Source organism: Haemaphysalis longicornis, unplaced genomic scaffold, assembly GCF_048455015.1.
Source record: "Haemaphysalis longicornis isolate Haplotype H1 unplaced genomic scaffold, Haemaphysalis longicornis Haplotype H1 scaffold_1, whole genome shotgun sequence".
Taxonomy (NCBI): domain Eukaryota; kingdom Metazoa; phylum Arthropoda; class Arachnida; order Ixodida; family Ixodidae; genus Haemaphysalis; species Haemaphysalis longicornis.
The window spans coordinates 419,053,404-419,080,906 of NW_027526203.1; the positions used below are offsets into that span (position 1 = coordinate 419,053,404).

The window sequence follows — 27,503 nt, forward strand, 5'->3', positions numbered from 1 at the left end:
TTGTTCTTGTTCTAACTTGCATCTAGAAACTTCTGTTGTCATGGTGAGTCACGTTTGATCAGCTTCAGTGTATTGTGTACAATAGATTGTTTCATTTGCATGGTTATACAGCGTAAAATATGTGAACAGCGACAATGTGCAATACATACAACAATAAATTTGGTTATTATTACACAGGTATTTCAACACTGATGAAAATAAAGTAGGACCGGGTAGATTCATCTGAAATAATTTTTTTCCTTTTGTATCGTCAAATAGTTTTTTATTTTGATCGTTTTGGTCTTTTTCTTTTTCGAAACCGTACTTAAAGTTTGGAACGGCTTTTAGGGGTGCGATTCCCAAACTCCTCACGGCCCTGAATTTAGCAAATATAATGTAGCATCACATTTGTTTTTGTCATGGTAGCTGGAAGGACTATGCAAAAGGCATGTCATATGTTTTGCCTACTCTGAGAAAGGGGACACGGAAGGATCCACTTGAAATGCCGAACCAAAAATGATGCTGTTAGCTGTTAGCTTATTCTTGTTCTAACTTGCATCTAGAAACTTACGTTGTCATGTTAAGTCACGTTTGATCAGCTTCTCTGTATTGAGAAATACGGTCAGCCTTGTCCTTCAGATTTAATTATTTGATACCTGAGAGTTTTTCCCTCTTATCCACACTTTTTTGCACAAAAGTAGCGTCAGTCACTTGGAAAGAAATGGGCTGGCAAATTGCAGAGACTTCCACAAGGTCAACGGTGCCCCCTGACTTTGTGATTTCAGTCGCGGCACGTGATGTTTATAAGTGCTTACGTTCCTTGCTTTTCCAAAGATGCAGACGGCTACTCTATAGTGCTTTAGACGGCAGGCAATTTGTGGGTTCGTCTGCTACCCCTTTTTTTTTAATCTGAACACCAGCACACACATGCGTAACACGAAACATTTGTAGCATTTTGTGGGCCATGGTTGGCGGCGATGCTGTTGCCAAAATAAGACCGGGATGCTTAAATGTAAGCTATTGTTCGCTTCTAACGCGCGATATAAAAAGAAAGTGACTGTAAACAGCTTTCATCCTGCCATAACAATGACGTGAAACGTTTCGATGCTTGTTCGGGCAGTCCGCATGCACCTGCTTATCCAACGCACACTGTCCAGAACTCGCACGTCTCACGACAAAACGATTGTTAAACGCAACCATGCACTGCGAAACCAACCTGTGTCGTTATACGCGTACAAAATCATTGCCCGCAGCGGCGTAAGGACAGAGAAAAAAAGTTCGACATAAATAAGAAGAGTTAAAACTGGGCGTCATCATCTATTGCGGCCGTAGTGATGGCGGTGCGTTCGACAAAAACAACGTTTTGATATTCGTAATAGCAATAAAGAACTTTCCCATTACGTTCCAGCCCTCAGAATGTTAGATTGTATGGACCGTTTAATTATCTGAACATTGGTTGTATCTTTGCATGTGCTGCACATGCGTAGTTAGATCATCCTGTCGACTGCGCCAATTAAATCCACGCTGCACAGCCCAATGATAAAATGGCTTCTTCCCGCACGGGTAGTTGGAAAGGCCTATAGAAAGAGCGAAAAAATACGGTTGCACAAAGCGAACAAAGAAACGCTGACATAAAGTGGAAAACTACCTCCATTTCCCGTTCCCTCTTTCCCATTTTATTGCTGCGCGGCCTGCGTGGCCTCGGCCTCCTGTTATTCGTCTTATCCCTCTCTTTGTCTCCTCTCTCTTTCGTCAAATAGTTATGTGCGTAGATAGAAATTTCAGCTGCGCGCAGCCTGTTTGTCGTATTGTATCTTTTAAATAATCTTTTTCTCTCTCCACCGTCATTTTTCCATCACCGGTGCCGTCTCTATCGCCCGCCGCTAAAACGGAGTTTAAGGTCAATCTCCCTTCTGCTCCCTCTCCGCTGGCATCCCGGTGAGCGGCCTCCCCCCGGCAAGTGAGAATGGACCGGTCCCGTTCTCTCCCACTGGAAGAGGAGGAGAACACGCCGGGAGGACGAGGGGAATTTGTTTCTCTTTCTTTTATCCCCTCTCCTGCCGCTCTCCGCTCCGTGCTCTTTCTCCTTTTTGACAATCTGCCGCCCTCCCTCGCTTATTTCTCCTCGGCAGAGTTTCCGAAGCGGTCGTCTGTTACTGAGTTGGTCCGCATCTCCGCGTTTGCGCCCGCCGTTTGCAGCGGATTGGAGTCGTTTGACAAGTGGCCGCTGTTCTGGATCTTCTGTTTCGAAACTGTGATCGGTTATTTTCGATGACTTCTGCAACTGTGCATGGCTCGGAATGAGACACCGTCGTCAGTGACGCCAGAATCTGTGCTTTCCCGCGTGCTCGTTTGAGCCGCTCTCCGCTCTCGTAGGAACCGGCGCGTAGACATCGTTTGTTGTGACTGTCTGCTATCTCATCGGGATCATCAACTTGGATTTGTGGCTTGTCCGTGCTGACTGATCGCTGCACGGTAAGTACCTCAATTTCGAGTATTTTGCATTCCTAGACAGTGCTCTTGTGTTTGGCTGCAGTTTGTCTTTGTCTGAAGCAAATGTTTATGCAGCGGAACTGAGACGATCGTGGCTGTGGCATCACAGGCAACCGTCGCGTCCGCGCTCGCCGGCGTTCTCGCGGATTTACTAGCAGTTGCCCTCTGCGATGATACGTGCGTAGCTAGGCTGCACCTGAAACGAGTATCGTTACAATTGCAGGTCTCGTGATGGCGTGCACAGCTGTTAACCGTGCCGCGAAAGCTGTGCGACACGCCGTAACGCCTGCGCTACTGCGTGTCGCACGCTGATCTGCACCCTCCTCGTGCATGTGTGCATGTAGAACTGCACTGACCGTCGCGATTCGGGCACAGTGTTCGAAAGCCCTGTATGTGATACCAGCCGCTGTCCTGCGCCCAAAATCCACTCCGTTAGTGATTTGGCCAGCTTTGTACGCCGGTGGCGTCATGAGTGAGTCATGTCGGACGATGCTGTACTTGGATGTAGGCGCGGCAATTTCTGTCCGGTCCAAGTTTCTCCAAGCACCAGTGTGACATGGAACTCGTAGTACGTACGAAGCTGATCCAGCGTGTTCAATTCATACGATTGCCGCATGAGGGCAAAACGAGTGGCGGGGCGCTCGGCGCATTTGACACACTTTGATGAAACTGGTGACCTCAATAGAGTTTACTAACATTGTTTCTCTTCTCTCGTTTTTCCTCCTCTCTCTTCCTCCCCCCGGATCGGGAAAACCTGCTAGCAGGGCTTCAACCACTGACATCTTGACCGAATTCTCTTTCCAAACGGTTCTTGTTAGACGCATGTTCTTGTCCTTTTTTGCGTGTGTACTTCGCTCTTGTAATTTTGTCTTTTTCAGCTGGGTGTATTTTTTTTGAGGGCATGCGAGTATAACTAGGAGACATTTTATACGTGTTAGGGCCACCTACATTTTTTTTTTTTTTTGAAGTTCCAAGTTTAGGGTGTCGATGTTGCTATCATGCAAGTGGCGGGATTTTAAGCATCTTACGAACTTTGTTATGCATGCGAATATATAACGGTGGCGGAAAGGAACGTGAACCTGGTATAAATCGTAGATGCTGATTTAAGTCATCTCGTGGATAATCACTCTGTGCGCAGAAGTGTCGATAGTTAGCACGTGGCCGCTGATCGTTTCGTATACTCTTCACGTGTTTGCGATCCTTTGTGTGGCCTGCGCGCCCCTAGCCTCAGCCAATCCGCCGTTCGAGCACAGGCCTCCGACGTGTCGCCGTGCAGGTAGACGGCTTTTGGCACCGCCGTGACGTCGTGATTCTGCGATCCCCGTTAACTCCGTCGCTGAAACCGGTTGCGGGAAAGCTCCGCGTTCTTTCCCGCCATTTCAGAGACAGACGGGCTTTATTATTTCCCTGTGCCAGGTCTCTCTCGGGGACGACGTGTCGACTGTCGCATATTTTTCCAGTGATTCTTTTTATTGCAAGAGCATTTATCGTTATCACAGGAGTTCGGTGGCATCCTCTCCCTACGTCGCACGTAACGTCTTACTGCACGTTCGTGCAAATGCCAAATGTTCCGAAGCCTCTGCGCTTGTTGGTTGCAGTACCCGAATAATTGGACGGAGACGTTTAGCTGCGCGCCCAACTCGAAAAATTTAACGCGAAATGACCAAGAAAGCCTGCGTGGAAAATTTTGCGCGCTTAACGGCAACTGTGCTTTGCTAAAATGCGGAACTGCAAAAAAAAAAAAAAAAGTCGTCCGTTTTACGCGCTACCGGAAGTGACGTCTGCAGTCGCGAAGGAATGCGTTGGCAGCATTTATTGAAAGGCTAAGGGTGAGGAGCCTTGGTGTTAGGGGCTTGCGGACTTCCGAACAGTGCATCTGGAAATACTCGTTAAAGAGTTGCTTTTGGAATGGGCGCTGCTTTTCGATTTGTGGCATTGAAAGAACGTCGCGAAATTCCTATACTCCCTGCTTCAAATTTCAAACGAATTCGTAGAGCGCGAATTTTTAAAGGGTAGATTTAAAATAACTCGGATTGGCCGCATGTTTTCATTCAGGTGACTTGATAGATGATTTTCGGGGTATTTTCCAACCTTGAAGTCCTATCGGTAGGAATTTTTCATGGAACGTGATGTGGGGAATGTTGCTCATCTCCGCTGGAGCTGCACGTCCTCTGCTGGAAGTAGGGACCTAGGTCGTAAAAGAAGAAGAAAAAAAAAAAAAAGATCTCTCGCGCAGTGGCAATCGCGGTAAAAGTGAACCTCTGGTTATCTCCGTTCTGAATTTTCTGGTCTCCGTGTGAAAGTAGGGTTCTGGGGAGGTGCGTATTCTCGTTTTTTTTTTTTTTTTTTTTTTCCCGCGTGGGGACTGTTTGGAAGAAGGAATCCTTCCGAGGCTCATTCCATATACCGATCTGATGCTAGGCATTTCGTTATGGGTCGCCAAACCTGTTTTGGGGCTCGTTTCCCAGAGCGGTCCGCCCGCAGCAGTCTGAAGAGGAGTCTCACTATTTCAACTCGCTACGTGCATACACAGTACGTAGTCTGTTTCCGCCTACCCAATGCATACACGTGTTCGCTGCTCCGCAGAGACTTCCTCGTTTGCTTTATGCGGAAGAAAGTGTCCCTTTTTGTTAGTGTATTGGCGATATAACCATCTCACTTCAGCCACAGCCGTGTTTCTCTTTTAGTTACCTGTCAGTGCGGGCATTCGGGCACGGTAGTTCCTTAGAAGCTACATTACTTAGTGTCAAGACAGCTAGCTGCATTGTGGTTTCCTTATACCGCCGTCTATTCTCCGCATACCGAAGCGACCAGCCATTACACAGCGATTTGAAATATCCCGCCTCCTAGCGGCTAAATGGCAGCGTTCGTCCAGTAATAAGGCTCTAATGAGGCACACATATTTTTAGCAGTAAACGCCCTTTGGTAGTTAAAACAGTCGCTTTGCGTAGTCTGCGTTCGTGGCCCAGTTCGGAAGTGTTCGGACGAGTGCGGAAAGTAGACCTCTCTTGATGGCGTCGGTGATATCTGACCATCAACGACGCGCATCCTCGGGTGGTCTCTTCGTTTATCAGGCCCGAATCGTCCGCGTACTGCCCGTGGTTTTCTTGCTAATCGATAGGGGCCTATTTTTTAGCCAACATCGACTGGCGTTGAGTGCCAAAGCTTAGCGAAGTTCCAACAAACCGCCGTGCCCTCTCTGCTGGCGGCGAAACACCAGTAACAGCAGTCGTAGAATCGGACGCGCTGAAACAAAGACAGGCGGATGAATTGTCCTTCTGGCCACTGTGGCCTGGCCTAGTTTCTGTCATTGTTCCTCCGCGAGGAACAAAGGCCGAACAAAACTAGGGCGTGATTCCCGTGCGTGTCTGCCTGCCTTGGGACGGTTCCTTTAGCCAACCCTCGGCCCTTTCTCAAGCACGGCTGTTGTGCAACGCCACTTCGATCCTGCCCGGTAACTGCAAGTTGTCTCAAGGATTGGCTTAAACCATGTGGCGACACCGTTGTCGCCCCTGCATGGCGCACCGTCGTGTGCGCTCGAGGACCCGGAGCGAATTCGGCACCCTCCGGATTCCCGCTGCGGCACAGGCGTTAGGATAATAGCTTTTGGCGCGATCGCGCTCACTCTCGAGGCGGTACGTGTCTGGCCGCTGTCTGACCCGTGACGCCAGAACAGTCAGTACCCGCTCTTACGCCTTGCTCATGGAGGGTGTGCTGTGCCCATTGGGACCCTGTTCGTCGACAGCCCATCTGCTGTGAAGTAATAACTCGAGTCTAGCCATGCCATTATGTGGCAATCATTAATGGTGTGTCTTACAGCTGGCTACCACACAGTTTTCTCTCGGTGACAAAGATCTGTTTGGCGTGTGCTCTTGCGAACTGGCAAGTTCTACTTGCATAGAAACCAAAGGGGACCACAAGGTTCCCTTTATGCACATGTTTTGTTACGAGTCACCGGCCGGCTGCAAAAACAACGTCTAAGTCCCTGTCTCGGCCGAGGCCTACCGTTGTTACAGTAACGCGCATTGCTGTGGGAACAAAATGGGAAATGGTGCAGAGGATGGAGCGATGTAATGACGCCAGGTCTGTCCAAGAGAAGGGCGGGTAAGCCTGTTTTGGGGAGTGCACATAGTAAATCGTAAGAACTGCGGAACACAACGAACGGCGGAGGAACAGTCATGACAGTGTTTTCCGCCCTCGTTTGGGGCTACTGTTTCGACGAGGTAGTGCATTTCGTCGTAGCATAAGATCACCTACGCGCCCTGTCGTCGCGGGGGCAAAAATTCTGTAGCTAAAGCTGACTGCACGGTTTTGCCGCGGCGAGGTCGATGTCAAAGTGCGCCCGAATGCAGCTGCTGTGGCATGTATAGAATGGAAGGGCGGGGAAGGATGTTCACCTGGTCCGCCTTAGTGCAGCCACGGACAGTTCGCTCCCATCCATGATACCGCGTTTAAGAGAATTGATGGTCTGACCTATTCCCAGCTGGTGTTTTATTCCGAGAACTAGGGACCAAGTTGATTAGTAATTTGTAGAAGCGCGTAAGCTGGCCTTATTTTAAATCCCCGTCGTCGTCGAATCCTTGCACAAACACTGCTTTGTGCTTGGCGCGGCCGCTGGTGTCGCAAGATCGTCGAGGTTGTCTCATCGGGTTTGTGGTATTCCTGTGGGTGTCTTGGTCGGATAGAATCGGCATAATGTGGTCCGCACACCGCGCTACATGTGCTCTAAACAACGCTGAGGCCAGGCTTAGTTTCTGCTAGTTATCTCGCAAATGCCTAGTCACCTCTCGGCTGCTCCACCGTGGCGTGGATTCGATTGAGCGCCAGGTCCACACGCGGCACAGCACTTCGTGCATGCGTGAACCGGTTCCCTTGTCTCTTTATAGGAAGAACTCGTCGGTTATGGCTCAGACGTCATCATTTCCTAGATGAGGTTCTTTACTCTGGTTCACTAAGCCTTTGGAAACTGGAATTATCACGCTTTGTCAGTACCCCTTCGACAGTACCTCTGCGACAAGCGAGCATTATCGCCCGGATTTCTTTTTCGCCGGACTCGGAGAAAGCGGGCATTCCGCGGAGTATCCGAAGCGTGACTGTTACTCCTCGGAAAGCGCGCGTTTCTGTTTTTCTCAGAAGTAGCCACCGCTTTTTGCCAGGCGGAGGCGAGACCTGCACTCTGCCTTTGGATACTCAGGTAGTGGAGCCGAAGAAACCCTACGTATACCCCGCCTGGGTGATCCGTCATTGACGTATTTTAGACTAGTCTTTTTCATTGGTTCTTTTTGCCTTGCGCTCCACGGTCTGGGCGCCATTTTATCTTTTTTCTGTGTGTACTCGTCCGTGTACCTGCGTCTGCTGCGTAGCATCACAAAGCTAAATGACTCGGTTGAGGCCTGTCAAAGGTATATTTTTGACGTCCTAGGGTCTCGGCACCGTGCACTTGAAGGATGAGCTTGCTGGCCAATTCTGAAATGTTCGAACTTTTGTTGCTCTTTGCCGGGAACAGTTTTCTTCTTGCCGGATGCGCTGTCATGGATAATGAATATAGTCGGTGCTTGTGGTACGGAATTACTGACCGGCCATTGAATAGGCATGGCTGTCATGACTGGTTTTCGTACCCGGAGCAACAAATGCTACCCGTGTCCTTGGTGGCGCACACTTAAGCAAGGGTCTCACTGGGTCCGCTCGCCGTCTGCAGCCGTGTCGGCCTCTGTTTGGCAGGATCCTTGTATTGCTCGTTCCGCGACATAGTCGCCGTCGTGCTGTCAGGTTATAACCACATGCCCTTTCGCGCTCACATTTTCGACGCTGTTTTTGCTGAGCTGCGGTGGTCACTTCAGCCTTCGGCGTCAGTCTATCGGTTCAACATACCGTGCGGCGTCATTAGAGAGTTATAGCAGAGCGGAGAAACGGTCCCGATACGATACCCGGTACGCCTGCGCATGCGCACAACCAGTTTCTTTCCCACCGCGCAGGCGCAGTGGCGCCGGTCGCCTACCGGGTGCCGTACCGGGACCGGTTCTCCGCTCTGCTATAACTCTCGATTATTTTGGAGTACAGCGACGTCGCGTACCGGCCGGATGTTTTCTGTCGCCAGGACATAACTTCCGGCCAGTCACTGCATGTTCGCACTCCGGCGTGCTTGACCACTGGTCCGTGCTCATCACTAGCAGCCTGGAGCTTCTGGGCCAACGCATCCATTTGCGTGTCCCGTTCTATGGAGCAGACGTCGACCGTGCCGAGAAATTTTTAATGCGTGAGCAAAAATAGATGGGGCATGGAGACAATTTTTTTTTCTATCTGCGCAGAGAGGGGCAGAAGAAGAAACAGTGGCAGAGAGCGCGGGCGGAGGCGGGTGACGTGAAGCCGTGCCCCGAGCCAGCGGCGGCATTGGCGGCGTTCGCTGCCCGACCGACGCGCCCTTCGTCCGGCTTCCCGAAGCGCCGCGTTACTGCTTGCGTGTACGCGTTGCAAAATCGAGTGCGGAGCGAGGGCAGCGCCGAGTGGATGCAAGAAGGATGGGAATGGCGGCGACGAAATGTCGATACTGGGGTCCTAGGGCCCTATTCTCGACTGCACAAATTGCCGGCATTTCGCCCATGTTTTTTTGCGTAAGCACGACGTAAGCAATCAGTGACGTGCTGCACCTATAGCTATGACGACATGCAGTGTAATTTGACGAGTCACTCATAAAGATTGCTACCAAGGTATGAAATATTGTGCAAGAAAGATATAAAAACACTTGGCACGTACCATAAAAATTAAGACGGTAGCTGAGGCTGACAAGAAAAACACATTTCTGGAGGTCAAATTTGGCGTCAACACCACAAGGCGATCGAGTAACGTTGACCCAAAAGCGAGCGAAAGGCGGATGTCGAGCTAAAGAACATCACACAATTTTTTTACCGTATCTATTTATTTCTTTCAATCGCTTTTAGTAACATAGCTGGGCTCTCTGCTTCAATGCGAGCTTTGTTGCGTTATCACCTTCCCTGCCGCCACGCCATCGCCTGCTGCTATGTTACAAGTTTATGGCGTGATCACAGAAAAAGACGGCCGCGACCATCGCTTCTATGACACATAAGAGCAGCGAAGCGCTACGCCTGATAACCGCGGAGCGCACCGATGTCGCCGATTCACTCATTCGTCAAGCTCGACTTCAATCAGCGCTGTTATGAACCAAATAGTCACTTTTCTTTGTTATTTTTCTCTTGAGTTCGATCATGTGACCCAACAGCTTACTAGGACGAGTATGGACAAATGCCATGCTTTGGGTTCTCTGTCATGGAGAGGCTTGTACTGCCCTCTTATGTTGCGGTTACGCCAAACAAATATTTTTTTTTATTTTATTGCCAAACATAAAAGCAAAATACTGCAAGTTATTTGTATGCTCCATGATCGCTGACTTGGAAGCAGTTGAAACTATAATCTATTTCGGTAGGAAACATGCTTTAAACAGCGCGCATGCGAAACTGCGCCTGCTGCAAATTGCCGCACATTTCGCGGCGCCGTAAGCCGGGGTAATTGTTTGCCCTATTTTGCTTGTATTTTGCCACAAAAACAGCCGCCATTTTTAAGCTGTTACGTAGCATTATGTCACTTTTACGCAGGCTGAAGTTGCCAATGCATGACGTAATCGTTCCCGCCAACTGTTTAAATTACGTCACGCCTTCTCAGCCAATCACAGAGGGGGTGTGTATTACAAGCTGCACTTCATTTCCTTTTCACCCGAACCACCTAAGAAGAAGAAGTATTACAAGCAGTATTGTTGTTGAATAGCAAAGACAGGCTTACGTTGTCATGTCCGCTGCATTTAGTCTGGTTTTTCATTGCCGGCCAAGAATTATGCGCCTTTATAACGAGAAATAAGGCAAACTTTAGAACTGGTGTCCGTAAACGACATGAAACGTCAAAATGACGACAGCACACACAACCGCTTTGTCAACCGTAATCACGTGACCAAAATTGAAAGCCAATCAGAAAAGACTTCCGGCAAATTGCCAGAATTGCCGGCAATTTGTGCAGTCGAGAATAGGGCCCCTGGTGAACAACGAAATGAGCGACAGGCAGCCAGTGCCGCTGCGCAAGCGAACATGCGTAACCGGTGAAACAGTGGAAACGCAAAGAACCATTGGGATGGTGTGCGAGGGGTCGTGCAAGAAACGCCGTGTAGCGGGCTTCTCAAGCCGTAGCATGGCGTGCGCATCCTTTCCGAGCTCCACCACAAAAATTTTATTGTATTACTTTTAGACGCGCTTCATGTGTATACCACGTTGGTAAGGCCGGTTCATGGCGTGCACACCCCACATTGGCAACATTGTTTTTCAACGTCGCATGTAACTGCGGTACAGTCTGTTTTTCCGGGTTCAGACTGTTGCCGCAACTGTCGTAATAACGTTAAAGAATGACGTCATTTCCGTCTCACCCAACCGAACTGCGTGACACGCCGTTTTTTTTTTTTTTTTTACATCCATAGATCACGATATGGCTTTTGCGTCGGTAGTCTCACGTAGCCTTAGCGGAACCACTGACACTGCTTGACCGAAACTGAACCTTCGGCTAATTTGTTCTTTGCCACCATGACGTTGCTGGGGAAGTTTTATTTTGTGTCAAATGAAAGAAGATTGAAGCACAGTCCTGCTCGGTGTTCTGCTTACCCTGTTGATGTTTGCCAAGCGCCCACTCTTTGGTACTCTTGCGTAAGGAATTATTCCTGGCTCTTTCCACTCGACGCAAACCTTTTCTGGCCTGTGCAGTGTCCCCTGCAGAGGGTCTCGGTACTAAAGGTTCACATGTACAGTAGGAGGTTTGTGTCGCCTGTCGATGGGCGCACATTCTGGTTGTTGGCTTTCAGAATAAAGAAAACTGGTGGCGCAAACGAACTCTCCTTGTCCAACTTGTCCTCCTCCTCCCGTCTTTAGCTTCGACACTCGGCAGTTTTTTTGCGGCAGTTTTTTGACCTCGTGCCAAAACCGAAGGAAATGCACGGTTCGCGACACGCGCCTTCAGCCAGCCGGTTGGCTCGCTCTGTGCTGTGGGTGTAGCCTATCGCTATTCCCATCGGAAGCCGCGCCAGGCAACGAAGGCTCGTTCAGTCATTCCATTCCTGGGAGAAAAGACACGGCCCGGAGCCCGGGGTTCAACGGCCCCATCGATCGCCAGAGGCCCTTGAATGTTATTCGGAAGGTCTCTCCTGTGCTTCTCGTTTGTACCTGTCTGTTGAAGCCGGTGACGTGACGTCACGCCAGTTGCTCTGGGTGTCCGTCACTCGAGTCGCCGTAAGCACACTGCGTTCCCATTAGGAGAAAACGGGAAGGCTTCTCTCAGTTGCTCGACGCTCTATCAACTCAACGGCACTGCCCTCAATTTCTCTGTATGGTCTGTATGGGGTCAGTTTGCGTGTATTAAGTGCAGATCACTTTAGGGGCTCGCCTTGTCGTCGTAGCGCGCTCGCTGGACCCAAGTAGAGCCAGACGGCGTTCCGTCGTAGTGGCTGTCGTCGCAGCGGAACCCAGAGGCTTCGACAGCCAAGCGGTTTATGTAGTCATAAGCGTTCGAAACTCGTGAACCGCTGGCGCTTGTCATGCATCTTCCCGTTGTTTAGCGCAAAGAAAACTGCAGGTACATTTGAGGCAAAATATACGTACCTAACCGTCGGAGCCCGCGTTCATTTAGTTAGGAGCGCTGGTTGGGTTGGTTGTCGCGATAGTAAGCGAAAAGAAGTGGCAGTGCAACGCCGACACGTGCTGGAGGAAAAGCAAGCACAGAAAGAACAGAACTCCCGCTGGCGCAGTTTCAGGCATGGGGCGCGCGAGCACTGCGAAGGCGGGAAATTTGAATTGCATTGGGTGGTAGCAGTAAGCGGATAACGGCGCTACAGCCCACTATGGCGAATCACTGTTCTCCGACAGTTGCCACATAAAGTGGAACGGCTTTAATTTTGTCTCAGATCCCTCAGGGTGGGGCCTGCAAAAAGCAGGGGGGCGGTGATATTTTTCGGGCCAGTCTGTTATGCGTAGCCCGGAGGTGTGAATGTAGCTGGCAGTGACATGCTGACGCTCCTCGAGGAGCATTGCGCCTCAACTCGTCGGGTGGTGGGTCATAGTGCCTGCAGGTAGCGCCAACAACCCCGGTGCGGCAGTGTGGAGAAGCTTTGGGCAGCTCCTGACGTCCCCACCGTGGTTCGCTCCCGTTCGTCTCGAGGGTGTCATGCTCGGCGCTGGCTTCCCGACACAACGGAGCGAGTGGCAGCGCATTCGTGCTTTGCCGCTGCCGGTCGGTCTAGGCTCGTGTAAATGTGCCCGGTCAGAACTTTTTCGAGGGCGGGATCCACAGGTGACTGGCCCGCGCCTTTTCTCGTCAGTCAGTTGAGGCGCGGGCTGTCGGAGTCTGTGGTTAGGGAGGCATGCCGAGGGGGATTTCAGGCGCTACATTCATTGGCTGCGTTTGGTGGGGAGACGGCTCGGCGGGGCGAGCCCAATGCGAGAGGTGGGGGAGTAGGCCTTCAGCCTTGTTTACGCTTCGGCACGACTGTTTGTCTTCGGCTTGGCAGCAGCGAGGCTTTGCCTGTCACTCCGGCGTAGGCATGTTCCGAGGTGACCTCAAAACGTTTACTCCCGGCCTCCCTCTTCCCCGCGCAGTGCTGCTCTTCGCTGCTACCCGGGGAGGCAGCATTTGTTTTCACAGGCGTCATTGGGCCCTTTTGGCTCTCTCCCTCTGGGGCCATCGTTTTTCTTTTGTTTGAAAAATGGCGTGCAAGACCGGTTTCTGCCGTGAAGGCTGAGGGAGAGGGCGCCGAAGAAACAGGACTCGTTCGGCGGCGGAGGGAAGCGGCCGCTCCGTTTGTTTATCTTGCCCGTCTCGAGTTGCCGCACCGAGTCGCTGGGGTCGCGTGTTACTATACCGACCCGTTCGATACGGGCTCGTTTCTGTGTGGCATCTATCCCTGTCCCTTGCCGCTACTCCGATTGTCACCACTCCGATGTTGGGACCAGTTGGATGTGCTTGCATGCACTTTCCCGAGCATTGTGGCAGTGCTGAGAACACGATTCCCAACTGTTTTTCGGCGCTCAGCTTTTTACTGATAACCGGGGTTATTTCGTGTGCACGCGACGACATGTCGCAAATAAAGAGGCCGGTCTGTAAGCCGAGCTGGACAATTGTTAGAATCTGCCCCCATTCATTTTTCGATGCTGTGTTCCTTCCTGTATTCTCCCAGGCTTGCTTACGTCGTGTCTTTTGTCCCCATTAACGGTCGACGCACTTGTGTAAAAGTTGGAAACTGTTTGACCTCATGCGAAGCAAGCGGAAGAAAACAAACAGAACAACACCCATCTCCGCCGGTAATCTGAGATAGAAACTGCGAAGCTGTAAATTTGAACCTGTAACCTCTCAAATTTCGGGATTTTAGCTCATGGACGACATAGTTACAAGGCCCGAGTTCGGAATGGGGTGGCGGCAGCTCATTGCCATGCATGCTGTTACTGGATATTTTGGAGCAAATCGCGAGATGTGTGTGTTCGGGTTTATACTGTAGCGACCAGTTTTGTGCAGCACCGCTACTGTTGCACGATGAGTCCGGCGATGAAGCACTCGGAGGTTTCAGAGGTTCAAAGGTTAACTGGTTCAATGATCGATACTTGGATTTAAAACATAGAGTCAAAACGTTACAACTGTACATAAAAATAGGAGAAAACAGGCAATCGAGAGTACTTAACGAAACATAGTTGGCGGGCGAAGGGCTCCCGGCGTCTCGCCCCGACGACCGGCAGCAAGTGGCTCTCCCTGGTGCAGCTGCTCTCAATAGCCTGCGGAGCCGCGTTATATCCGCGCCAAGCGGTCAGGTGGGGGACGTATTGGGAGAAAAAGTGCATTCTGGAGCGTGCGGACCGCGGGGACTAAGGCACACCCGCAGCCAATCCGCGAGACGCTTCTTAGCTCCAATCAGCTACATTTTCGAAAGGAAAAATGAACCAATCACGGAATACACAAAGTTCAAACTCGAAGGTGCCCGTTTCCGGCAAAAGAATTACCGTTGAGCATAAAGTAGTGTACACAAACTCCAAAGGTAAAAAGACAGGCGGTCGTTTGAACTAGACCGATGGTTCGGAGCACAGAGAGGCCCGCGCAGACGCAACGGGGGGTCGGAGACGCCACTGCGGTGCGGTAACCTAAGCTGGGTCGCTGGCCCTCGTACCAGCCGCGTCTCCTGATCGGCCGACGGGCGAACACACACGCCGGAGGCGTTTCTCAGAAAAAAGGGGGACAGGGCATCGCCGCGTCCGAACCGTTTTCGCACCAAACACTTGGAAGCAAGAGCCTTGGCGGCGGGCACAGAACTCAAAACAACCAGACAACATCAACAGGCCTCGGCTTCGCGACAATACGTCCGCGTGTCATTAATTGCTGACTGCACACTTGCGGTAGAATAAAGCTCATGTCCCATCTGCGACTTTTGGCAATGGCCCCAAACTAAACATCCAACATCAGCGTTCAGATTTCCGCGAAATTCGAGCGCATGTGAAAATACGTTTTTTTTTTTTTGGTTTTGTAGAATTATAAATGCTGAGCTGCGTCAGTTGTGGTGCACAGCTGTCGGCCACCCAGCTTAGGCACCGTGCTGCGCGAAACCACGACCTGCTGGGGAACAAAGCATCCTAATTGTTCTCCCTATGGTTTACTTTTATTGCTTCGTAAGATCTATTTTGCTTTATATTTGACCATACCCAGCTCACATGATCGCCGCTTTACAAGGTAGCCGGGCGCTATAGGTGATCGCTGTCGTCGTTGCCGCTTCTAAGGGGTTGGAGGAAATGCTGCCGGGGTAGAGTCGTGGGTGAAGAAGCATGCGGTGAGCAGTGCTACATCCGGACTTTCTTGGCTCACCGTTTCCAGCAGCAGCAGCATTTTATCCATGTGTTGACCATGCGGCGCTGTCAAGCCAAACAAAGAACGAAGTACAGCCGGTCAACGATGAGTGAAGCACGAACAGGAAATATAACTCAACTAGCTGCTGAAGTTTCAAGAGTTTGCTTCCTGGGGTAAAAGTAATGACAGCTTGGGAGGTCGGCTTGGCAGAAATCTGCGGTGGAACTTTGTCGTTAGAATTAAGTCATGTGATTATTTGGCGCTCGTAACAAGAAAACTGCAAACTTATGCGTTCAGGTTTGTACTTTTGTGTTTGCATTCCGCTTGCCTTTCCGCCGGCATCTTGGTTAATTCTTTTTTTGTTTCTCACTCATTTATGACTAGGTTTTTCTTTATGTTGCTATTGGTATCATGCCACGATCGCATCTCCTTGCACCTGGTTTTGTTTAACGGCCAAATTAAAAGCCGGGCCCACAAGGCCATTCATTGCACGCACGTGCGCGCGTTCCCAGACTAACCCAAAAATGCCAACAACGGTTACTGAATCAGTCTCGCAGGCGCCACGGCAACATAGGTAGTGCAAATGGAAGGGTAAGCGGCACAAACTACTCCTCCCCCGGCTGCAGGGTCTTCGTCTCTCCTCCGAGGCCTGTCAGTCCAGTATGGTGCCTCCCCGTTGTTTTTGGTGGCCTGCAGGCGGGAGCGCAGTGCGAGCCCGGTCCTGTCGCTTACTCTATTCCGACTCATTTGGTCGTTCCATTAGGCGTTTGTTTTCTGACATGTGCCTGCGTGGACCCGGCTACTAATTTATGGTAATGTTATTCTTAGCCGGGCGGGGGAGCCGGCGGTGCGCAATGCTTGAACCTGCTCCGCTGCCAAAGCAACGGCGGGCTTTGTTTCCGGCGGTTATTTATCATGACCGTTGCCAAGGCCCCGCGGAGATGGGCGGCGGGCCCGGCGGAGAGAGTACGCGCGCTCCTTGCAAAGTATATTTCCCCCCCACTCCGGCTGCAGTTGCGAGGGCGCATTAGAAATGACGACAGCCACGAAAAGCGCGCCTGTCGTCCTCCGGGGGGGAGGGGAGCTACCGGACGAGGAAGGAGGGGACGCAACAGATGTTCCGCCGATCTCTTTCTCTTTTGCCCTTGCGCGCGGGCTTGTCAATGTGGCGCTGCTCGTTCTAGCGTGTTTCCATCGGCCGCGGACGACGTGTTATGGCGCGTGCCGTGCTCCGACACAGATGCGTGCGCGCGGAAATACCGGCTCCCCGGCCGCCATCGCTCCCGGAGCCACGCCGCCGTTCGTGGCCCCGAGAAATAGAGCTGGCGCCGCGGTACGCCACGGGAAGCGCCGGAGTCGCGGAACCTGCATGCGGGATGGCGTGTGACCGACTACTCACTGGTCTTTTCTCGCCTCACGGCGGCTAACCACGTGCACGTTTCTGGCGGTGGCCGTGCAGGCACGCCAGTGAATGGTAGCCGCTGGCTTCGTCTCACTGGCGGCCGGCCTCGTTTTTTCTCGCTCACGTGCCGCGTCGATAACTGGCGGCCGTGCCACTCGCTGCTCCACTTAGTGACGTTCCCTCATGGCTGCCCGCGGCGATAACGACCTGAGTGTCCACTCTAAGCGGAGCACCGGGGCCCTTGGTGGTGCAAGAGTGCCGCTTTGCGTGCGCACTCGAGTTACTGTCACGTAGGCCGGAAAACCCGTTCGAAACTTATCGCGGGCTATGACGCTGGCGCCCTAAGGAGGTCGCTTTCGCGAAGGTCGAACAGAGGACGCTCAATGCAAATGGCCCCACTGCGCCTTGGCGCTGCCCTGTGCGTGCGAGGCGCATTGTCGACGGTAGCGTGGGACGAGCAGCGACTCTCTGAACCTTCTTGTCGGCAGTCGTCTCTCTCACTGCGGCACCTCGTTGCGAGGGTTGATAGATATACGAGGAGAAAAGGAGAAATTAAGGGGGTGGGGGATCCGGGTTTAGTGAGTCGCGCTGTCCTTCTGCTGCCACTGTTCTGATACGCTTTTTGTCCCCTTTCAAATACTCTGCAAAGAGACGACTGTCATTCAGGGAGGCTTCCCGTCGAAGTCGCTCCCGGTGGAGTCATTTCTGACCGTCTTTGTCCCGTCACACTTGCGTAAGTAGTCCTGTCAAGGCTGGCATCCTATTTCGAGACTTGCCTCCTTGCGCAGGCCTTGGAGCGCATTGTGCCGAGCCATGCTCGCAGCCAGCTGTGTGTGAACGCCGACCGCGTGCCTCCGTAAGTCTGCCCTATATATAAACGCGCCTTTCATGCCGCAGCACAAGAGGCGCCGCAGGAAGTCGCCCAGTGTGTATCGTTATGTTCGTCGCAGCTTACGAAAGATCGCTGCGTGTGATGGTGTGTTGATTAGCGACTCGAGCCATCTGGGGGATCCGCGGTCCGGCCCCCAGTTACAAGCCCGGGTTCGGCGACTCTGCATAATCCTGCCTCGCTTGGCCTCTCTGGGAATGGAATGGCGTGTACTATAAGCGCCAACTGTGATTGTGATGGTCACCCCAGAAACACGCAACGAGAGAGAGAGAGAGAGAGAGAGAGAGAGAGAGAGAGAGAGAGAGAGAGAGAGAGAGAGAGAGAGAGAGAGAGAGAGAGAGAGAGAGAGAGAGAGAGAGAGAGAGAGAGAGAGATTTTCTCGACAATCTTTTTACCATTCTTTTCTGGCCGGGACGCGCAGGGAAGAAAGCAGCGTGGACGCCGATGCAGATGGCAGTAACAATGCGGAAACTTCACCGGAAACCATTACTCGATTTAGACGCAACGATAACATAAGTTTAGCTCAAAATACTTGTTTCGCTTTGTAATTCGAAAGCAGCGGCGATATTGTTGAGGAGTTCGTTGAGAAATCTGTATTGAGTATCGAGGGTTTGCGCACAGTCCGGGTGTTGCAAAAAGTTGGCAAGAAAATGAAGGAAGCTCACACTAACGCGTAAGACTTGAATGCAGCGAAGCTGTACGCAACCTTCACTACCATCACGACGGTTTAAGTTCACGATTGCAGCCGATTTGCTTCTTCGCTGCCGCAACGACCTTTACTCCATCATTGCTGCTATAAGTGTGAGCTTCCTTCATTTTTTTGGAAGGGATAACCATAGACATCACCTTGGAGGGGCGTACGCTATGACATGTCTTTCTCGTTCCTAGCAAGGGTTGCCACGATTACGGCGAACCTGGAGTAGGTTTTTTTTTTTTTTTTTTTGCCAGTCTTGGCCAATCTCCCAAAGTGGGTATGCTTGGCTTGACAAACGTACGCCGGGGACGCTGGGCGGCCTTCCTTCCTTCCTTGATTTTTTAAGCTGCCAGGCGGTCGCCGCTAGGCACGCGGTCACGTGCGCTCGGCATTTTCTGGGTATTTGTAACTGAGAACACGAAGTATAACGATTAGCTAAACAACTTCGCTGTTCAAAAAATAAAGAAGTCGTCGGAATAACCGCCAGCGGGAATGCCGCTGAATTGAGCCTCTCAGCAAACAATTTTGCGCTTTTAAGACCGCGACAGCGGACAAGTTTTTCGCAAAGATTGCGTGTCTAAAATCTGGAAGCAGCGGCCGCTGTGCAACTACGAGTCACTCACTGCTGGACGAAAAGGATCATCTATGCGGCCTTCACTCGCTAATTGCGATCTCACGATATCGCTACTAATCAAACTAATGGAATAGGGAAAGGAATCATTAAAAAAAATCTGGCCATTGGCCTTCGAGGACTTGTTGTTTTCAGGGGTTTTGTCATGGACGTCCTCTGCGAGGAGTGGAGAAAAAGCACAAATCAGCTGCTGTCGCAAAAAGTTGCAGCTTCAAAGAGGGCGCAAGATACTACTGGCGGGACTCTAAAATGGTCATTGGCCCAATAATTCACCGTCCAGAAATCTCTTTAGTGATGCCGTTTTGTGCCTTATCTATTAAATGACCCCCCAACAGTACAGCCTCATTATAACGAAATGGCTTATTCCAAACCTCGCTTACTCGAAGTATTTAACGGCCCACTGCAGTGTAGAAAACGAATCCTACCCGCTTAACGAAGAATCGCTTATAACGAAGCCAGTCTTATGTCCCGTTATAACTAGTGTTTTCTGTAATTTTTTTTTGTCCCAGTCTAAAACTTGGTTCCCACCCAGACCCTTGGCGGGTGATGTGGGGACGCGAGCCGTCACCCGAGCGGCTCCCTCGACCGCACATCCCAGTTTTCGGGCACCGACCACCTGTCGTGCTTTCATGGCCTGACTCCGCGCGGTGGCTGCGGGGAGCGAGTCCCGCTCTCCGTACCGGTGCGGCTTCCGTCTGGCATGGCCGGCCAGCCTCTGTTCAGAGCTGCTGCCGAATGGCTTCCTCGTCCATGTCAGAGTCGTTCTTCGTTGCGAACATTTTGCGGTGTACCCAGCTTGGGTTTTGCTTCTTCCGCGAAAGCGAAAAAGTCGCTGGGAAAGCGAAGACAAGCAGTCCGACGCTCATTCGCTGATTTTTTTTTTTTTTTTTTTTTGGCTGCCCGCCAGACTGACCCCATCATCATCCTATTTATGTCCACTGTAGGATGAAGGCCTCTCCCACTTACCTCCAACCACTCCTGTCCTGCGCCACTGGAGTCCACAGTTTACCCCAGAACTTCCGTATTTCATCCCGGCACTGTGTTATTGGCCTTCCCCATCTTCTAGACCCATCCCTTGGTGTCCACTCTGTTACCCTAATTGTACACCGATTGTCGGTTCGTATCACTACATGGCCAGCCCAGGTCAATTTCTTTTTCTTTATTTGAACTATGATATCTACTACTCAGGTTTGTTCCCTGATCCAGGAAGCTCGTTTCCTGTCCCTAAGTGTTACTCCCATCCCATCATTATTCGTTCCATGGCCCGTTGAGCCGACCTAAGCTTGCTTTCTAGTTACATAACGAAAAAAAAAAAAGCCAGCGGAGGGCTAGGTGCGTTTGCTATATTACCTGACTTCTGATAGGTTCCGTGCTAACATTACCTGGCGACAACAGGTAGTGTGGAAGTTACTCAGATGGGTTAGTACAACACAATGCTGAAAAAGCACCGGTAAGACAAAACAAACAAGCGAAAAGAAAAGCCTACAGGTAGCGCGTTCTGTTTAATTTTGCTCTCATTTTTTTTTTTTTTTTTGAGGAAGGGGTTGGCCTTGTTTAATAGTTCGAGAATACATCGAAAGCTAGCTGAAGTGCACAAAAGTTGATCTGAGTTCGGCGTTTCAATTTGGTCATTGCCTTCATTGCAGCTGTAGTGCAAATGCAACTATTGAGGACGTTGACTGCGAACCGAGCATGTGGCCCATCCGACGGCAGATGCTTGCATTGAAAGCGCTGAAGCACATTTGTTGTGAGCCTCGACTCTCGTCTGAAGCGAGGCTACATACACGTTGTATAGCCCAATAGCAAGCACATTTGTACTGTGAAGTAAAGGCTACAGAGTCGCGTGTGCAGCGGCGGGCGCATTACAAGGATGTTCGCCTCATTGTCGATAGCCAGTGACAAACGTGTTTCATTCGCCTCGGTGTGGCTAGTCGAAACCATCGAAGCAAGCGCGACAGGGTGATGGTGATATTTAGGTCAGGGCAGTGCCTTCAAACCTGACCCGCGCCGGACCATTACTTAGGGGCGGACCAACACCTGGAGTTAATCGTAGTGCTGCTTCGAAGTTGTCCGGACTACCCATCGTTAGCCGTGGCGTACTACAGTGCACGGTGATCTAGAGCCGTCTTAACGAGCCTCCAATCCTTCAACCGCCTTGCACGGGTGCAATTTACTTTCCCGGCCTGGAATACGTTACAGTGTGCGGATCTGGGATGTGACGTCACACAGGCCGCATCGGCCAACCCGCGACGCTCTATTGTAGACGGGGATTTGGTATTCCGGTTTTGTTTTTTTCGGCGCCTTTTCTTCAGCCAGTGACTTCAGATAACGAATCTGCGTCATGACGGAGCTTACATTACATGTGTTTGATTGGCATCCCCGATGTCTTGTTGAAGATGTTGCGAATTTCGCGGCCGTCCTGGGTGCTTTATACCATGCTGTAGTCGCGGTTGCAACAGTTGGACGCACAAACCGGAGCAGGCATTTTGGCTGCAGCTTAGTAAAGATGCAACCCCGTGAAGGCGGTATACGCCAGGGTCTCGACTTCGTGAATCAGGCTGCAAAGCTGTGGTTTGGCTGTCGGCGTGTCAGATGGGACGTGTCAGCGCGAGTGTTATGTGCCGCTGACGAGGGCGCTTGGACGAAGCAGCCGACGCCGCATGGATGTGCAGTGTCATCTGTTGCCTCTGCTGCGCTCATCGTTCTGTCTGCAGGGGTCGTTTCTATCGTCTCGCGATAGCGGCCGAGCGCAGTGATCGAGAGCTGGCGGCTCGCTGTCCTCAGGGCTGTGGTTATTAGCGCCAGAAATGTGCAAACTTAACTACCGGGGTTGCTGCCTGTGTAGTTCGTACCCCTTCGAAGCAGATTTTTCTCTCGCTCCATTTTTTTGAGCCCAGGTTCTGGTCATTGAACGGTTAGTTAGAAGCAAGAATTTATTTATATCGCATTGGTAAGCTTTCAGTGCGCCGGACAGTCGAGTGCCCTGCTGCGAGTGCTATGGGCTTGTTAAGAGATTGTTAGGCCTGATCAGGCCTAGCGGTCCAAGGCCTATGTCAGGCACGCTGCCGCTCACGGATTGTAAAGGGAGCACCGTGGCTTCCTGTAAACAATACCGTGCACGCACGGTAGTCTGTTTCAAGCGATCTAGCCTAAAGTGAACTCGCGTTATTTATTGATGCCGTCTTGGCCACTTCGTAAAGCCTCTGTGCATGTACAAATTTCTTTTTTAACGCGATAGCGTTATTGGGCCATTTTTCGATTTTTCCTTGGCTGCTAGCCGTGCGCTATCAGCCGTGCTCAACAAGCTGCGGAAATACGTCATCGCTGTCGTGGAAGCTACGACTCAGGCAGCCAGGTGCGAAGGCTCGCCCGAATCTGGAATACACGCACCAGCAACTTAAATGTGGAAACGAGGACAATGATACGGCCCATAGAGTTTCTTACTATATACACTAGAGAGGAATCTGGCGCTAGCGTCTATGTGGCTCACATCAAGGCCGTCTGTGTCGTCATGGGCCGCCATTATACCGTGCGCTCGCCTTCGTTTCATCATTGGCTTGGATTGAAACGTTTTAGTGACCGTATATTCCAACACAGGCCCACAAAAACGCAAAGAATGGTGTGTCATTATATAAGTGGAAAATAAAACAAGCTGTTTTAAAGCTAAGGAAAAAGGAAGTAAAGCGTATTTTTGCCGGAACGGTTGTGCCTACTATTTTGCAGACCAAGCTGCTAGGTAACAATGTTAATATTTTGGGGCAACTAATTCGGCCTATTTTATGAATTTTGCCATTATATAAAATAAGTTGTTTGAATAGCTCAGAAATGTTTTTGAGCGTGCCTACGAAAACGTCGCCTTCGTGGCGAATTGGTTAGCTACAGTTTAACAAAACTTGTTGCTGAGCGAGTTGGTTCATACTTGAAGAAAAAAAAAACGTGGCGTTAAACAGTCGTTGACGAAGACAAGATAGGATAGATGCAGGCGCCCGTATCTGTCCTATCTGATCATCGTCGAAGTACGTTTGGTTTCTTTTTTTTCGTCAGCTAAAACGTTCGCGGCGGCATATTACCCACTCAGTCATACGGCATGACTCCGTCATGACCAACGTTAGGTACAATCACGCACTGCCTGCTCTTTCACGAAACACGCAGTTGCCACGGCTCACGGCTACCACAGAACAGGGGGGATTTCGGCTACCTCGTAGCTCGTAGGCGTGTTAATACATAGTGAAGAAAGCAAATCCCAAAAAACCGCTTATGAATCCAATTGTCATGCCAAGCCCAAGCAAGAAGCTGTGGTCTTCCCATAATTCCACACGATGACATGGATTCCCAGGTTCAGTTTCCTCTCTAGTATGCTTAACTAAGAAACTCTATGCTACGGCCGAGACGAACGAAAACATACGTGAATTCAGCAGGCACCGCGGCTGTTCAGGGACGTTCGTTGCACGCTCTGTTGGTGGTAGAATGCTCTGCAGACAGTGGCTAGCCGTGTCCGCAACTGATGTCATCGCACCAAGGCCGACTTCCTATCGGAACTAATGGCGGCACCAACATTGTGAAGCCTAACTAAAAAAATGGTGCAGAAGAGATTGCCAGTGTTTCAGATACACAGGAAGGCCTGAATTATGAGCAGGAACGAACTGAAATGTCTCCCAGTAAGAAGTGAAACCCACTAATACCATTTATTTACTCTAATTTACAAATTATTTTTCGAATTTTCCACGGCTCTGTAACCGCCGCAACTTGTGAGGGGCAGGCGATCAAGGGCACCACGCAGCCAAGTTAAAAAAAAAAAAAAAAACACTCATGCAAGCATCCTCAGCACGGCCCTACTAGAAGCGGGAGAGCCGTGCTCACATTCTCAAAAATACAGATAATCTTTGAAAAGTCGGGCCGCATTGTAAAACGCCTTGTCAGAGGAACAGCAGGAATGAGAGAAGAGACGATAAGACCAATGCAGGTACTGATTATAAACCGGATATCGTACAGCCTGCCGTACCACAAACTTACTGCACCAAAGTAAACCAAATACACGCCATCATCAGGACAGCATTCGAGGAAGTTGTCAACTTCCCAATTTTTACTGTCGACGAGAATGTCCTCAAATGGGGTCCTTACAGCACCTTTGTAGAAATACGAGAAACCACTCTGCTAGCTCAGAGCAAGCGGGCAGGAGAAAGAAAAGTGGTACGAGCCATCGTATGCAACGTAGGCACCCCTCCGGAAAAGAAACTAGACGACATGATTGAGATGTCACCGATCCAACGACTCCACTTACAAACTCTTCTTTACCGAAATCGTTAGATCCAGACCTACACAAGGACAGGCCAGGATCGAGTTCCTTCCAGGAAAGTACCACTACCATTCAAACACAGTATACACCGACGCTGGATATACAAAATTACGAAGCAGCAATCGTCGCGGTGGACTACACTAGCTATCTTTGTGATGCATCATCCTCCCAAACACAGGAACGAAAGAAGCAAAAACTGGAGCTATGCTCTTGCCAATCCAACTATCGAGACTATTAAAATGGAAGCAAACACCATTAGAGACTCTCATTACAGCATTACGGACATCATTACAGACGAAATATGTAAACGCTTCGGAAATATTTTTCCTTCCACAATAAAGCTCAAATTGCATGGACATTCGGGCGCAAGAGTCTGGAAGGAACGAGACAGCCGACCGACCGCGAACTCGCATTCTGTGCTCCTTGCGACCACGAATACCACACTCCCTTACCTGAAGAATATCGAGAACGTCTCCTCTTCCTGTGCCCATGAACACGATCCTTCGCGTGTAAACACAGCGGGGTCTCAACACCGAAAATTTGCCAACTCTGAGCAGAATACGAACCAATACTTGCATTCACATATCTAATTGGGCGAGGATGTTCGGTGGGAAGCATCGGACGTTGACTTGAAACTGGTAAGTTTGGGGAAGCATGCACCCTTTTCCACGCAACCTAGACACGTCCTAGGGTATGTTCACGCAAGAACAGATGAAATATTACAGATTCCACTTCTATCGAGAAATGGCAGACAGCTTTGGCCAGCTAGTCACTTCAAGATCAACGTGAGATGATTGAGAGGGCAGGGAACGAGCTGGTGCATATGGGAGTCTGGACTTGGGGTCCCTCTTTGTCCAGCCTCCACTATTTCTCACTGAACAAAGTTCTTCTCATCCTCTCTCTCTCTCGCGCTCTCTTTTAGCCAAAGCGGAAACGTTCAGCCTCGCCACGACAATAAGGAACAAGCATTTTGAAACACTGACACTGTAGCCTTCTCGCTCAAACTGACCAACACGAAGCAGCCGAATAGCATTCGAAGCCCCCCATTTGAGTCAAATGACATTTGGTTGAAGTGACATTCGAACCCTAGTGTAGCCCGGGGTATTGCACATGCTACACTGGCGTGCGACTCATTCGAACCGAATGCCATTCGTCTCAAATGAGTGGCTTCGAATGCCATTCAGAATCCGCCGTGCTCCACTACAATTTCGATGGCGTTTGAAAGCTTTAACAAACGCTCGCCGTGCTGCGTGGTGCTGCTGCCGTCGAGTTGTTTTTACACAATAATGCAACAATCAAATTTATCAGCAGTCTTTGGCATTAAAATGATATCAAATTATAAGTAGCTTAAGCTTTGACACGGTTTTTGCTTAATTCATAATCGCAATCGAGGTTTCTTTGTGCTGTCTGGCCACACTGGTTTGTCGCTTGCTCGCACTGGTGCGGAGAGTATTGAATTATTAATACATCCTGATGTCATGGTTTAAGTGAATGAGAAGTAAACAAAGTCCCACAAATAGGAATATATTTTGTTTGTTATAAGTACGCCAGTATTGTATTTGTTTATGCTGACTTGGAACGCTATGCGCGAGCGTACTAGAAATGGCATTCGAGAACCCCAGATGTCTCTCTGGTCACTCATTTGGCTCGAATGTCATTTGAGCCGAATGACGTTTTATAACCCAGTGGAGCAGCACAATTTCGCATTTTAGTCAAATTACATTTGGTTCAAATGACATTCGGACGCTAGTGTAGCAGGGGTATTACTCTCTCTCTTCGCGGACTTTCGGTGATTGGAAGGCAGAAGTCGTAAATGCAGCAACTCTGTTCGAAAACGCTCGCTCAGCGTCGAAGTGACGCTATCGCCTCGTACTTAAAACCTAAACGTAGATGTCCCCTGAAACTTTTTTTTTTCCTCCTTTCGACCCTGACCGCTTGGGATGGTCCCGAGTGCGCAACGAACAAGACACGGCGGTGTTGGGAGTCGTGAGTCCGAGTGAAATCTGTCGAGAGCGCGCGTGTCCGCGCCGCCTCGCAGGCGCCGCTGCTCTGGCCCATCATTCGCGGCGCCGATCGGCGAGAGCCCTGGTCGCGTCGGGGACGCCTGGCGAAACAGGTTCCTGGCGGCGTCATTAGGGCATGCATTGTTATCCGCGCCGAGAGGGGAGCGCCTTTCTTCGGCCCTGTTATTTGGATTCATTCCATTGGCCTCTTGTGTTTGACCCGGATGGAGGAGCGCGCCCGGATGTACGCCATGTTTGCTCTCCTCCGCTGTGGAGCTACTCTGTTCTCCGAGCTCTTCGAACTCAGTGGGCGCGTCGTCAGTGCGAAGCATTAAAAACTACATCGACGGGGACGTAGCGTAGCTGCACGCGGCTTGCGCTTAGCTGCGGGTAGCGGTTTTGCTGTCGACCAGCTGCCAACGGTGCCATGCTGCCTAGATATAAAGGCAAGAGACCCTTCTCCGAGGACACTTATTTCAAGCGCATGTCGATAATGTGATGCCAGGAAAGCCGCGGTGTCAAGTAATACGGCTTTCCTTCAGGTGGCTGAGGCAGCTGAGGTCTGTGTTTGCGGCGGAAATTTGCGCTCAGGAGCCGATGCCAACGCATTCGTTTCAGTCATCAGTAGCGATTCTGACAGCGCCGTCTAGATAAAATGAGGGTGTCGGTACAGTCTAATCGTCCCCGTTCTTTTTGCTAAACTATTTCCAAGCTCCGCCCCACCGTATGGATGTTTTTGTGCCAATACTGCATTTCATTTACGTTTATGGTTGTCAAGAAGTTGGTACTAATCTCAATCCTGCGCACATAGGCATGCTCGCGCACAGCCCGCGAGCTGGAGGAGCATGGAACTGGGTTGTTTTGAAATAAACTATTGGTATGTGTTCGAGTTTCGTGGCAGTCACTTATCCCCAAGCACACTTAGCTTACAGAAACCGCGTTTTTTCTTCGCTTCCTTCGCTCGATGTTGCTCGTACGCAGTCCGATGCCTGTTGCCGTATGGCACCGGTTCTCGATGCACAGCTGTCTTCCAGGCCCGTTTTACGAGGTCACTTGCGCATGTTATGCGAGACAGCTGGCGTTGACTCCGCCCGCAGCCGACTTGGACCGACACGTGCTCTGAGCGGGGACTGCAGTCTAGTCTGGCCCTTGTTTGCTAACGCAATGACGCACCTAGTCGCTGGACTTCTGACGCGAACATTTGTGGCGATCGAATAGGTATATTATAGTGGCGAAATTGGGAACTCAT

At 50.6% G+C, this 27,503-nt stretch overlaps 1 protein-coding gene across 17 annotated transcripts in view; it reads left to right on the forward strand.

Moving 5' to 3' along the window:
- The window catches only part of LOC144155616 (TOX high mobility group box family member 3-like), a 483,094-nt gene that overhangs the window by 350,044 nt on the left and 105,547 nt on the right, over positions 1–27,503 (forward strand). For 3 of the 17 annotated variants that reach the window (XM_077687170.1, XM_077687176.1, XM_077687174.1), the window contains exon 1: positions 2,081–2,454. The exons of the other annotated variants lie outside the window; for them this stretch is intronic. The gene's annotated coding sequence lies outside the window, so the exon portion shown is untranslated. Of the gene's footprint in view, positions 1–2,080; positions 2,455–27,503 lie in introns of those variants that run through there. 17 annotated transcript variants of the gene reach the window in all.